Below are 13,988 nucleotides of genomic sequence, written 5' to 3'. Positions count from 1 at the left end.
ATGTCCCTAACCGTGACTTTTTGCTTTGCAAAAACAACAGCCAGCAGCTCCAACATTTTCCGTTTTTTGTCCGCAGGAAGGCGTGCCTCCATCAAGCCTGAATCCAACTCAATTCCCAAAAAAGCCAAGGCCGTGCTGGGTCCCATCGTTTTCTCTGGGGCCAACGGCACACCCAGCTCCCTCATGATCTTATTGAAGCTGTCCAGAGCCTTCTGGCAGTCCGTGGAGTCTGAGGTGCCCACAAAAATGAAGTCATCCAGGTAGTGCGTAACTCCTTGGTGACCCGTCCGTTCCGTAAACAACCACTGCAGGAACGTGCTAAAACATTCAAAAAGTGCGCAAGACATTGAGCAGCCCATCGGCAAAGCTTTGTCCACGTACCAGTGACCGCCGAATTGTATGCCCAACAGATCCCATTCATCAGGGTGAACTGGAAGCAGCCGGAAAGCTGACTTTATGTCGCACTTTGCCATCTGCGCTGTTGCGCCCGCGGTCACCACCAGTGACATGGCGACGTCAACAGAAGAGTAAGATAACAGTGGCCTCACGTTCATCAATAAAATCATTGACCGATACTCCTTCCGGCCAGGACAAATGCTGGATGAGGCGGAACTGCCCCTGCTCTTTTTTAGGCACCACTCCAATGGGTGACACAATCAAATTAGGCAACGGCCAATCCTGAAAGGGGCCCGCCATGCTGCCCTCCTGCACCTCTTTGTCAAGTTTATCCTGCACTACCTGAGAGTGCTCCCGTGCCGATTTCAAATTGTCTGCCCACCGCCGCACCCGTGGACCCTCATACCCCAGTCTAAAACCCTCAACAAATCCCAAACTTAATCGCTCCGCAGCCTCTCTCACTGGATACCCCCGCAAGGCCGCCAGCAAGTTCCCCACGTTAACCGGAGTACGAGCCCTTTGTCCCAGGCCCCTAAGACCCCCGCCCCCCTCCGGACTGCTGTTGCTGCTGCTGGCCCCCTGTTTTAAAAGCCCCCGACTGCCACTGCTGACCTCCCTGCGACTGACCCTGGGCCCCCCAACAATTGACCAGCGCATGTCGTTTCCCACACCCGGAGCATTCGTGCCGGAAACGGCAGTACTCCAGTGTGCACAATCCTTTATTGTAATCCCAGCACGATCCTTTCTCCCCTGCCTGTCCCCTGCCTGCTCCCCGCACCCCCCGCGGGTGGGGCCTCCTCGAAAGGGCCGATAAACGAGCGGGAGCCCGCTGGCCGTAAAAAAAGTTTTCCCAGACCCCACTAGACCCATAGTATGCTGCCATAAATCTGTATCCAGCTCGCCCCACTTCGTCTCCGTGTCCCAGGCCATGCGCGCCCGGAACTCCACATCATACTGGGCCCAGGCATATCCCCCCCCGTAATCTGCGCCTTCCATATGACATCCATGTATTTAAACATGGCCACTGACCTCTCTGGGAATTTTTCGCAATACACACTAGCATATATAAGGAAAGCCGCTGTCCAGTTTTCAATTGTCAACGGCACCTTAGGCCGCTTAGCCAATTCAAATTCCTCCTCCTTGGAACCCTCCTTCGCCCGCACTTCCCTGTGCAGTAGCTTAAGCATCTCCACGTACTCCCCTTTCCAAATCCGCTCCTTGGTAGCCAGCATCAAATGTGCGCCTAAAGGTTTCGTTACCCCCATATACGGCAAACGTTTGATCTTCACTTTTTTACTTTCCAATTTTGTCTCTCCCTCTACCGTCTGCGTCTCAACTGTCCCCTTCTTGTCCGTCACACACTCCACATCCTTGCCTTTCCCTCCCTTACCTGAGTCTTCCGTGCCAACCGCCACATCCACCACATACGCACCCTTGCGCAACCTTCCTCCCACCCCCCCCTCTCTGTCGCCACCCCCACGGATACCATCACTGGACACCCGAGCAAAGACCTATTACCTGGCGCCAATGACTCCGTCCGTCGCTCCTCCCTGTGTCCTGGCCGAGGGGCCGAGCCGGTCTCCCACTTCGATGTCCGACCCGTGGGCCTCGCCTGGCGTCGTGACACCTGTAAAACACTAGACACAGCATTACTCGGCCCCCCGTCCTGTCCTCTTCCACATCTCGCAACTCTCCCTCCTCCATACTATCCTCCTCATAATCAAGCTCCTCCTGCCTCACCCCCCCAGCGCTCTCCGCTGGCGGGGCCGACTGAACCCTGCGTAAGAAAAACACATCCTCCGGCGCTGCTCCGTCGTGGTTGTCCCCCGGGGCGCTGCGACCCCGTGGGTGGTGGGGCCGGCGAGCCCGTCCCGGGCCTACTTGTGCCAGCCGCGCTGAGATCCCCCGCCGGTACGGGGCAGGCCGCCTAAGACTCCACCCTCCCTTCTCCTTGGTGCCTCCGGGCCGCTCCCAGCCCTACCAAGTCTCGCACCCCGCGACGGTCCGGTTGTCAGTCCACCGCCTGAAACAAAAAGGAATGGTCTGGTGTGCTGGGCCCACCTCTCTTCTGACTACCATCCCACCCCCGCTTACCTGCCCCCAACGTACTGGCTACCCACGCCTGCCCCACTGCCATCAGATCCGCCCTCTCCTCCTCCTCGCCGTCCCCTTCCTCCCCTTCACTCCACTCCAACAACCCCACCCCCTCCCCCCCCGCAGGCTCGGCCCGGACCCCTCGTCGTCCGCCGTCCTCACCCCAGTCCTCAACCCCCCCTGTCCCCCCGCTCACCGCGAAGCCTGACCCGTGCACCCCGTCGACCCCCGCGCCCCCAATACTTCCGACCCCGTCCCCGGCCCCAGGCAACCCAGACACCCCTTCCGCCCAGGACTCAAAAATGTCCAAGCCCTCCCAGTCGCGCTCGCTCCCGTCGGACTCAATCAACAATGGGGATTCCCCCCCACCGCCCCACCCCTTCCCTGCCCCGCTGTATGGCCCCAACCCTGCTGCACTGCGACACTGTCCCCTCGCACCCCCGGGCCCGTTCCCCCCCAAGCCTCCCTACTTTTCCAGTCCCCCCCCCAAAGCGGCCTGCTCAGCCCCCATCACACTGTCATCCCCTCCCCTCCACACCCCATACTCTGCAGCCCCCCCTGTGCCCCCCGCTGACTTGGCTGACTGAAACCTCCACTGGGGCCCGCTCTTCTGGCATACGAGCGGCCCCTCTCCGCGTGGCCCCGCGAGGGTGACCCGCATGACGCGCTCCTGCCCTTACACCCCACCCCCGAGGCCTTTGAAGGCCTACTCACGGCTTACCTGCACTGCGCTGCCCCTCGATGACATTGCCGGCATATCTGTGGGCGCATCAAACCCCACCTCCCGCGGCCCTCGCCAGACCCAACCGCCGCGCACTCCCGTTCATTTCCTGCCTTCGGGGCAGCGCTCCTCCGCACTGCGCTGCCCCTCGCTACCAGTGCCGGCAGAAATACAGGGGCTGCCAAACCCACCTCCCCGCGGCCCTCCCCGGACCCCACACCCGCTATCTCCAAGTCCGGGGCCGCCCCCCGTGACAGATGGGCGGCCCCCCAGCGATTGCGCGCGAGCGCCCTCCTGCGCCAGGGCTGCTCCCTTAGTAGATGAGCGGCCCCCCAGAGATTGTGCGCGCGGATGGGGCGCCCGCCGTGCTCCGCCGCCGAGAAGCTCTTCCCCGCCCCAGGTCCCCACACAAACATGCTCCAACGCCCGTCGCCTCCAAACCCCCAGGGGCCGCGCTCCTGACATACACGTGGCCCCCGACACTCACCTGCTCCCTGCTCACTCTCCGGGGGGGCGAACAAGCCGCGACGGCGGCCGCCACCCCGGCCGACGCGCGCCTCGCCGGGCGCACGGACCTTGCTGCCTTCGGGACGAGCAAGTCCATTCTTCCCACCTCACTAAGAAGCCTGAGGGCTTCCAGCACCCGATAGTCACCGCTCGCCATGGTCCACCTAACTAGACTTGACAGAACCTCACACGACAAAAAACCTACAAGACAATGCGCTCCCAGCCACCAGGTCACCAAACCTAAAATGGTGGCTGGGTTAGCGCGGCACTACGTTAAATTATGAAATTGGGCTATAAACTCCAAATTGGGCTACATTTGGGCTATTCCCAAATGTAGCCCAAATTCTCCAAAATGGCCGCTCCGGCCACTCCCTCCCTCCCCCCTACCAATCTGCCCGGGGGGCAGACCTCGCTGTGCTCGGCTGCCCCCCAAGCTCCCATTTCGGATCCGGGGTGGTGTTCGACAGTGGTCCGGTGGTGTCACTTTCGTGGCCCCCGTCTGTTGGGTTGCTCGTGGCTGTCCGTTCTACTCACCTGCCTTGGTAGTACGGAGCGGTGGGGTGAGCTACGTTTGTGCTCCTTGGCTGGCGTGGTTGCACTGCGGGAGGCTGATTGCGGGGACTTATTGTGCAGGCATTTGAAAGATGCCGTTAGGGGCTTTGATGTCTTGGCTACCGGGCGGGCTTGGTTTGGCTGCATCAGGACAGGGCATGTACCTGTGCGGGACAGGACGGATTGGCCTTTCATTATGGCGGAGTGGGGCGGCACCGGCTTGCCTTCCATGTCCCTGCATGTAGCTATACCTTGCTCGTGCATGTTTCCTACCGCCGGTCAGAGCAAGTAAATTAGAGAGCCAGGGGGTCGGGCGTGTACCATGCAGCATATTATGGTTCTGGAGTTATTTACCACCTCCTATAGCGTGCAGACGGACTAAAGAATACCTTTTTCATGCATGGGTCTACATTTATCGTCTGCTAACAGCAAATTACATGACTAGGCAAAATTGGGCCACAGAGTGTACAAGGGAAGCTATTTGGGAAAGGAAAGTGGCCTGGCAGCCTAAGCCGCAGGGTTAGGGCTCCAGTTTCTTTAAAGGCAGGGGTTTGGGTCCCACTGCTGCCAATTATTTTCATGTTGTAACAACTATTCAGGCAGCCATCTTTTATTTGACTTGAGTTGGGAACCCAGGTTCGAGTCTCTGTGTCAGTTCAACACCCCATCTTTGCGGGCAAATCACTTAATCCCCACGGGCCTAACATCAAGTACCATTTTGTAAGAGTAGGTGCGGTTCTACCAGCCTTCCCCTCCCTAGGACTAGTCTGTCCAAGCCTCGCTGGTGCCTTCTGAGGCATCGGTGTCAAGTAGGACTATCTGCAACGCAGAGAATGGTAATTTTCTCTCCATCCAAGGGGCACGGAAAATAGGCACAAACATGGCTAGCCCCCCTCGGCACTAAAGGGGGGAGCAATTTGAGCATCATGTTTGCTGGTGTAGACTTGAACAGGGTGCTTCAAGGATAATTTGTGCATGTGATGCTTTTCAAATTGTACACGATGACCCAAATAGTGTTCCCATCCGGGTGGTGCCCTCGTCGGATGGGGTCTTTGTGCCGGCGCCACAGCGAATAGAGGGAGCGTCGGGTCAGGGACATTTAGGCATGGGCAAAGTGGGCCCTGACCCAAGGCCCAGCCTCCGAAGGGGCCGCCTGATAGCTTATATATTTCTCTAGCAGATTGTTTTAATTACCGTTTGCCTCAATTGCATTTTAACGTGGGCGATGTGTGAGAATATATTAGTTAATTTGCAGAGATATATTGTGTTGGTTCTATGCAACATCCATAAAAAGTATCTCTTAGACCAAAACAGGACCTAAAAAATGAGAATTGGTGGGTGTCACAGATAGGATATGCAGTAATTAGTGAGCGGCTGCTGGGTTCCAATGTTGATAACACATGTCACTATCCCTGTATATTGATGCTTGACGGCATCCTAGTCTCTTGCATATTGCCCGTCTGGTTTTCCCCAACTCCTCACCGCAGAGACAGCTAAGGGTCTGTCCATGGTTCGTGCGTGGCCAGTTATTGTTTTCTTTTCTTAAAGACACCTATTGCTAGGCCCCATGCTCCTAACTGCACCAGTCCTTGGGCAGGGCGGACCATAGCCGCGACAGTCACCAACGTATAATCGGTCATTGGGTCCATGTTACAAGATACTTAAGCACACCTGATACTATCTGGAGCCCCAATAGCGGAGAATTCAGAGGAGAATGTGCCAGACCAATGCCTTTCACGGGGCCGGCTGTCCCCCGGCTCTTGTTCAAAGACTTATTATTGTGATGCCTGAGTTAAATCGGGGAACATAATTGTTTCTTCTGTTTCATGACCTGTTCTGTCAGGGCAATCTATCTCCCGGTGTGTCGCACAAGTGGAAACCTGGTGTCACTTTGATCAGCTGTGGCCGGTAGGGACCGGCAAGAATGTAGTAATCGTCACCAGTGGGGTCATAACTTGTGATCAGGTTAGGAGGAAATAAGGGTCACCTGTTATTTTAACAAGGACAGGACAGCCACAGACTTCCCCGGTCCTCCAAGTGCATGAAGACTCACAATAAGGGGAGTTTGGGGAGATGTGCAACTTCCATTAACAAATGCAATGATTGGTCATCTGTCCGCTCACAGGGTTAGCATTTTAGCAGCCTGGGACGAGTGGGGGCGGGACATGGAAGCATAACCCACCGACTGTTCCCCCTTTTAGAAAAGGTGGGGAATCGCATAGGAGCATCCATTTACTAAGGCCATCCCATCAGTTAGTGTGCTGCCCCCTCAGCCTTTCACCCTCCTGAGGGCAATAACTGAGTACCACAGATTTGGGTAGCAATAAACACCTGTTAATCAGTGCCAGGATACCCCCCGGGGTGAGGGTGCGTAAACACACTCCTGTTCTGTTTGCATAGCCTATGCATCACAGGGCTAGCTTTACTGACTATGCGGCAGGGACGGGAAACAAACACCAGGAGAGCCAATGGGTTTGGATCTGGCACATTAGTAATATTGGAATATCATTTACTTTCGACAGGCCCGGGGAAAACAATTGTAATGCATTTTAGCCGCGGCTGCAGCCAGCTGTTCCCAGTACACGTCACACAAATTGGATCATCTGTAGGACAAAGGCTGAAAACTCGGTCTGGGAGATACTTGTGGCCATTAACACTCTTCTAGCTGCTGCGTCAGGTCATGCCAGATGTCTTGGAGTGACAGGCGAGTGCAGTAAGCGAGCAGGTATTTAGTTTGGAGGTGACTTGCAGTGGGCAGAGGGTTCTTTACGGACCCACATAAGGTGGGGTGGCAAAGCATGGATCTGGAAACCTTAGATTCACTATCATGGGTTATAGATACACTAAACTCTTTGGTACTTTTGTGTCCCTATCCACTGGTCTGCGCCACAGTTTACATTGGCAGAAGTTTTGAAGTGCTTGACTTGCGCTAGGAGGGGACATCAGCCTAGAATCACAGCAGTTATTCCTGGCAGTCAGAAGGTGAGGATATAGCATGCTATATGGTCGATAATGTGACTACCACAAAGGCAAATATCATAAGACATCTGTGATTAAGAGCTGACCTGGCCTTGTTATAAAGCAGAACACGGGGGGTCAGGTGCGAGGCCATGGCTCTACATTGGCCACGCACGGGCAGAAGGGTCATTGCCGGGAACCGCGTGATTTCTTAAGCTAGCCATGGGCAACCATTTCCATGGGTTGTATTTCCATATGGGGTGTGCTGCGACAGCAAGGAAGCCTGGCCTTCGCCCTTCTGATACAGCTCGCTCCTTACCAAATTGCTGGTTGAGCAGGGATTGCAGGCATGCTTTACATGTCAGGCAATTTGTGTCCTGGCAAGTGCTTCTGCAGTTACTCCTTCAGGACAGGGGCAGCGATGGCAGCTTTCAGGCAATACGGGTCCTGGCAGGCGCTTTTTGCAGTCTTTCCTTTTGCAGGGGCAGCAAACCCAGCGGGCTGGGCAGCGAAGTGAATCATGCAGGTGCGACCATGGGAATCCCAATGTTTTAAAAGGTACATCCATCCGCAGCCACCCAGGGGAGTGGTCGGAAAACAGGTTAAGTGTTTAATGTACTGGCGAATTTTGAGTATACCATAGGCATCCCTGTGAGGCACCAGAGGTTTGATGGGGTGCAGTGTTAATTTTGTAAATAAGGTGCAAGCTGGAGTAGGGATAGAATGGTGTGAAGTGCTCAATAAGGTTAAAAGGTACGGCCGTCTGTAGCCACCCAGGGGAGTGGCCGAAAAACAGGTTAAGTGTATCACGTACAGGCGAACTTGTAGTATTCCAAAGGCACCCTGTGAGGCACCGGAGGTTTGAGGGGGTGCAGTGTTATTGTACAACTAGGTGCAAGCTGGAGTAGTTGTTTAAAATGGAGTGCAGTGCTCAATAAAGGGGGTTAGCAACATAGCATTTCTTTGTGCCAGGATCATAGTCGGGGGGGGGGGGAAGGGCCGTTGGCGTCCTGTGAGTGGCGCGACGGGCAGAATTCAAGAAATAGAGGCATGGGGTTTTCCACCGCTGAGTCAATTTGGGTGTGAGGCCCAGGCATGCGCTGGAACAGCTTGCTAAAGAAGCTGTGGCAAACTACTGAGATAGTAGGGTTGGGGGTCCCAGGCATGCGCTGGAACAGCTTGCTGTAGTAGCTCCGGCACAGTCTAGGGGGTGGTGTCTTCCCACCCAGCATTTTGGTCCTACACCTGGGAGGCAAGGATTTGACTTTCCTGGGTAGGAGGGCACTGCGGCCAGAAATGAATTTCTCCTGGTGTAAGTTAAGCAACTAATTGTGGGCCTGGGTGTGATGATGGGCAGAGAAAATCCCACTGTTAGTGTGGCGAGGGGCCCTGTCAGGGGTTGCCGGGGAAACCTCATGCAGGAGAGTTAACAGTGCCATGCACAGATTCACTGCACAGTGGGGGTTTGGTTTATCAGACATGGCCTGCTGCATGCTATAGTCCACAGGGTGTTTTGAAGTAGATGGGGTACACCTGTCCAGAGTGGGAATGGACCTGTTCTTGCTTGAACTGGTGGAGGCCTTGAAATCAGCAGGGTGTAGGTAATGCCTAGCTTGGTGGGGGGCCCTGGTTGTGACGGTGGCCACACCCAGAGCTGTGGCGGAGTTACAGGGCGATCCAGAGGCTGTAAGGTACAGAGGGGTACCCTCTGCAGGAGCACAACAAGAGTGTAAAGGCCAAATATCCCCAGGGAGGTCCTCGCGTCGGACCCTGGAGGACATCGGCGCCCCGTTAGTCCTACAGGCGGTTGTGGGCCTGAGCAACCGGGGGTTGCCTGGAACGCTCCGCCCCCTTCTGGGGGCGTGAGTAATGGGGTGGACTGGCGGTCCATCGATGGATGGGGTTATCCCCTTCCCCAAATCTGACAAACACCGATTGGCTATGGCCACGGTGTAATTTGGCTCATCAGGTGGGCAGGCGCCGAATGGCTGCCTGTCCTGGGATCGCCCGTAAGATAACCCACCATGTTGGCATATTTGTTATGCAAATAAACCTGCAGCAATGTTCTCCACAAAGAAGGTGTCTTGTCTGTTTATTTCTCCAGGAGATTGCTGCATGGGGGATGGGGAGTGTTGCAGATATTGGCACTATGTCCATGGGAGTTAGGACTGGTTCTGGGACAGGAATGCCGGGGCAGTGTACAGCCGGCTGCAGGATGATGCCACGAACAAGGGCCTGTCAGGAGTCGGTATGAGGGCCCTTTCCTCAAGAGGATGCTCAAATTAGGACTTGTTTAAAGCGCTGTCTGGGGTCACAGTCTTACCAGAGCGAGACACCCCTTCAGCGCTGTAAATCGCTGCTAATGAAAGATGGGTCCCAGGAGCAATATGTTATGTGAGAACTGCCCATGCCTTCTATGCGCTATGGCTCTTAGGAGCTCCCTGTGATGGTAGGGTGACAGGCATCAGGTAGGATGGGCGAATGACAGGTGAGTGCAGAGAGTGTGTCCGGATTATTCCAATGTGATCTCTTAAACCGAGTCAGTGTAGAGTCCTGACAGAAATCAGATAGTAATATCTTTAGACATTAGTTTCCCTCCTCACCTGCACCTTCTCCTGAACTATACCCTAAACTAAAGAGAAAAAATGCTCATGTTCTGCAGAGAACTATTTGCCACTGCCAAAAGGAGGAGGGGCATGAGATAAAGAGGGGATACATCGTGGCGTCCTTGCCCCTACAGAATAAGCGACAAGTGGAGACCATGTAGATGGGGCCCATAGCTCAGAGGGAATCAGTCAGCGGAGACATCAAACATCCTCCGACTCACAGGGGTAAAGATAGCTTTTTAGGACAGAAAACAAAAGAAGCAAGCCCCAAAGCCTCGACCAAGACTTTCCCTAAACCAGTCGACACCAAACAGTATCTTGCAATACCAAAAACGTATTTTGCAATATCAAAAAATATCTTATAATGACTTAAAGGGGCATAAACACTGTAATTAAAGAGTTGTGCACATCTATAATTGGCACATTTTCGAGAGACCTGTTTTCAGGAGAACGTTCCCCTGCAGCGGATTAAGGATGGGTTTATACTATAAATCCATGGTAGCGCCACTTGTTTTAAGCCGAAGCCAGTTATATCCAAGAAGCATCGTTACTCACACAAGGGCGTAGCTTCCATTGATGCAGTAGGTTCAGTGGCACCAGAGCTCAGCTTGCTGAGAAGTCCACAGAACTGTGAAACATGCTGCATTTCCCAGTTCAAACAGCGGCCATTTCCTTCCTTGCTCCTGGACTAATGGCACACTGGCTACTCCACCAAACGTAGGCACGTTTGCATTGGGTGCTCTGTTAGTACAATCCATCCACTGCGGGTCCTGTTTTTAGGTTGAGCCTAGGCAGCGCATTCGCTGCTCTGCGAGGCATGCTGTATTAAGGTATGGCATACAAGATCCTCCCATTTCCCCGCCCATCTTTTTAATTGGCTCCTGCTACTGTCCTTGCTAACTCGTTGCTTTTCATTTGTAAATAGGCTTGTAAGTCCCTCCTTGGTTCGACTTGTCTGCATTTGTAACCTCCCATAATGACCGGACCTTTTACTTGTCTTGTTACACGGTCTGCTTTATAAGTTGGTGAGCACCATTTTGTATAATGAATAATAGGGATAATGGTGGCTGCTTCTTGTATTTGCAGCGCGCCCACACAGCACTCGTAGGACAATGGCGGCCGCTTCTCATATGGAGCGTTATGCGTGCTTTAACTTTAAAAGTGGCTTCCCCCACACAGCACTCGTGGGACAATGGTAGCCGCTTCTTGCATGCTTTAACTTTAAAGGTGGCCCCCCACTCTCCCCAGCACTCACGGGACAATGGCGGTCACTTCTTGTTGTTAAAACGTTTAAGCTCAATGCGACGCCCGCTTTAGGTACACCACACTTTCTTTCAGATTTTTATAAAAAAACTTTGATGCTGAGCGCGGCGCCTACTTCAGGACATCACACTCTGTTTCAGCTTTCTTTTTTACTGTAATGCTGAGCACGGCGCCCACTTCAAGGACACAGAGCTCTGTTTCAGCTTTTCTTTTAACTTTAAACTTTAATGCTGATCGTGGCACCCACTTCAGGGACACCGCACTCTGTTTCAGCTTTTTTTTCTTTTCACTTTAATGCTGAGCGCGGCACCCACTTCAGGGACACCATGCTCTGTATCAGCTTATTTTAATTTTAACTTTAAACTTTAATGCTGAGTACGGCACCCACTTCAGGAACACCGCGCTCTCTGTAATGCATTATGTCTCGCATTTTCCAAATTTTGACGTATTGGTATTGTAAATGACAATGCCTTTTATTATTGCAGGTTTTTTAAATACATAAATAAAAGGCATAGTCATTTACAATGCCAATAGCTCAAAATCTTGCAATTGCAAGACCTATTGCATTGCAAATGCTTGTTATAAGAGCATTGCAGCAAGCAGCACTCCTGGGAGAATAAACCATGTTTTAATCCCAACACCCTCATACTAAACTCTTATTCGAATAACAACATAGAACAGGATCACTTTCCACACAACACCAAAAAAGTGCACGTCTTGAAACTAAGATAAGAGTTTCTGGTACTCGGAAATATATTTGCCACCTTTTCTGCAACATTTAAAACGATTTTTTCCTGCACAAACCATCCGTGTTCTTTACAGGCCGAATCAACTCTAGACTGGGACAGAAAACCCTGAACCTTTTGGAAAGTTATCCTCAGACTACAGAATATGATGACAAACCAATAGAACTCAGAGAAGCACAAATGAAAATAACATTAAGTGACTTCTGGTCAGATGTACAAAAAAGTCAGTTTGGATTTCCTAATTGCAAATCTTGCTATTAGGAAATTGCAAACACTCGTGTCTTAGACACATTTTTCGATTCCCAGTGGGTCGCAAAAATACCTACCTCTAATATTCATGAGGTAGGTCTCGCTTCGTGACCCATTTGGAATGAGGTCAGCACACCACCATATCTGGGATTGCTTTTTAAATAAGTCTTGTGCCTAGCGTTGCAGTGCGCAGCATTGCTCGCGCAGCGAGAGACCTCTTGTACGGTTTTTCAAAACGGAGCCAGGAATCTTTTGGCCCACGCTATTGGCCTTTGCGTGCGTCTTTTTATCAAAGACCGCACGCAATTGGCCAAAGGCGGGCGCATTGCTCCGCCCATGGCCTATTGGTGTCTGTTACGCACACCAATGCCATGTGGTTTCAATTATCGTGCCCAGGCACGGGCCCGATAATTGAAACCACATGGTCGCTGTGGCACACTCACCACTCGTGGGTTTCTTTGTTTTCCAATAGCGATCGTTTTCGTGATCGCTTTCCCTGCCGCTTGTTTTACATGCCCCTGAAAGCCTCGTCGGGCCTGCTGCGGTTAACGCCGGTACCTTACAAGTTACGTCTTTGCAGCGCCGACATTCCATATGTTAACAGCAATTTCAGGTTTGTATTCGCATTACAGAACTGTTTCATGCAAGTTACACACCACAACGTAGCTGCGGAGTCCGAGCTCTGGTGGGCCTCGCACCGAGGGGGATGAGGGAATCTGGGGTGCAGGGCTCAGGGGTACTTCGGGCCAGCCTACTAGGCCCAGACTCGCGGGGCAGCCTGGGAATGTGATGCTTACACGCCACCAGAGGTTTGTTTAGGGGGGCGGGGGCGATGACCTGGCTAAGCAAGTAGTGTTGTGGTGAGACCTGCCCACTGCTTGTGCTCCAGGTGGAAGGGTGTGCTTTAAGGATAAAACCTCAGTACCCTTTCCGACAGTAAACAGTGTTACTGACCGGCCATAAAATAAAAATCGTGGGCTGAAGCGGTTAAATCTATGCAGGAATTAAATAAATGCCATGCCCACAAGCTACTGAAGGATCGGCCGTAGGCGAAGAGGATTCCGGCGCTACACATGTGCAGGGTCACAAGGGGTGAAGTTAGGAGAGACAAGCCACCCTCGGAGGTGAGAAAGATAGCGTTTGCTGCATGCTAATCGCAGCGTTAGGGTAGAAGGCAGCCACAGTTCTTCCACAGTTGGGGGCTGGCAGTCAGCGCCTCATCTCCGATAGTAAGCACTATACAAACACTAATGGAATACAAAATCATTAAGGGCCCTGCTTTATGGCGGCGGGAAGACAGTCCCACTCTACTGACGTTCTCTCACCAGCTCAGCTGAAGCCATTCTGCCAGAGCTAAGTTGAGTCCCGCCCTCCCCGGCCTGTATTTATAACTCAGCACCCTTAAAGGGGCCCTGACCCAATGGGCCTGACAGGATGTATCCTTCCATCAAGCAGTCCTTTGTTAAGGAACCCTCGCATATCAGTCACAGGAATGTTACCTTTCTGAAATGACATTGCTGCTTTTGGGATCAACCAAAGAGATAGTGATATTAGCAAAAATCCCTAACACAAGCAATGTACATAGAATGCACCTGACATATACATTGCTTCCCCCAACCCCCTCCACCTGTCGTTTGGAGACACTGACCTGTTGTGACCCCCACTCGGCCATGTCCATACAGGCAAGCCCCGCAACCCTACAAGACAACAAAATGTGTCCGAATGGGTAAGGTTGCCTGTGACTTCACATCACCACTGGTGATTCACTAGTCCCGTGCGTCTGGTAATCTAGTCAGTGCATTCTGGGAGTTGTAGTCCTTGGACAGTTGATGTGCGCTTACAAAGTCGTTTTATAATTAATTGTAATGGAAAGCCTGGGAGTGGCAAAGATGTGCA

Source organism: Triturus cristatus, chromosome 1_1 (assembly GCF_964204655.1).
Source record: "Triturus cristatus chromosome 1_1, aTriCri1.1, whole genome shotgun sequence".
In the NCBI taxonomy this organism is placed as follows: domain Eukaryota; kingdom Metazoa; phylum Chordata; class Amphibia; order Caudata; family Salamandridae; genus Triturus; species Triturus cristatus.
The sequence above is the reverse complement of the archived record's forward strand: the minus strand, read 5'-3'. Positions refer to the sequence as shown.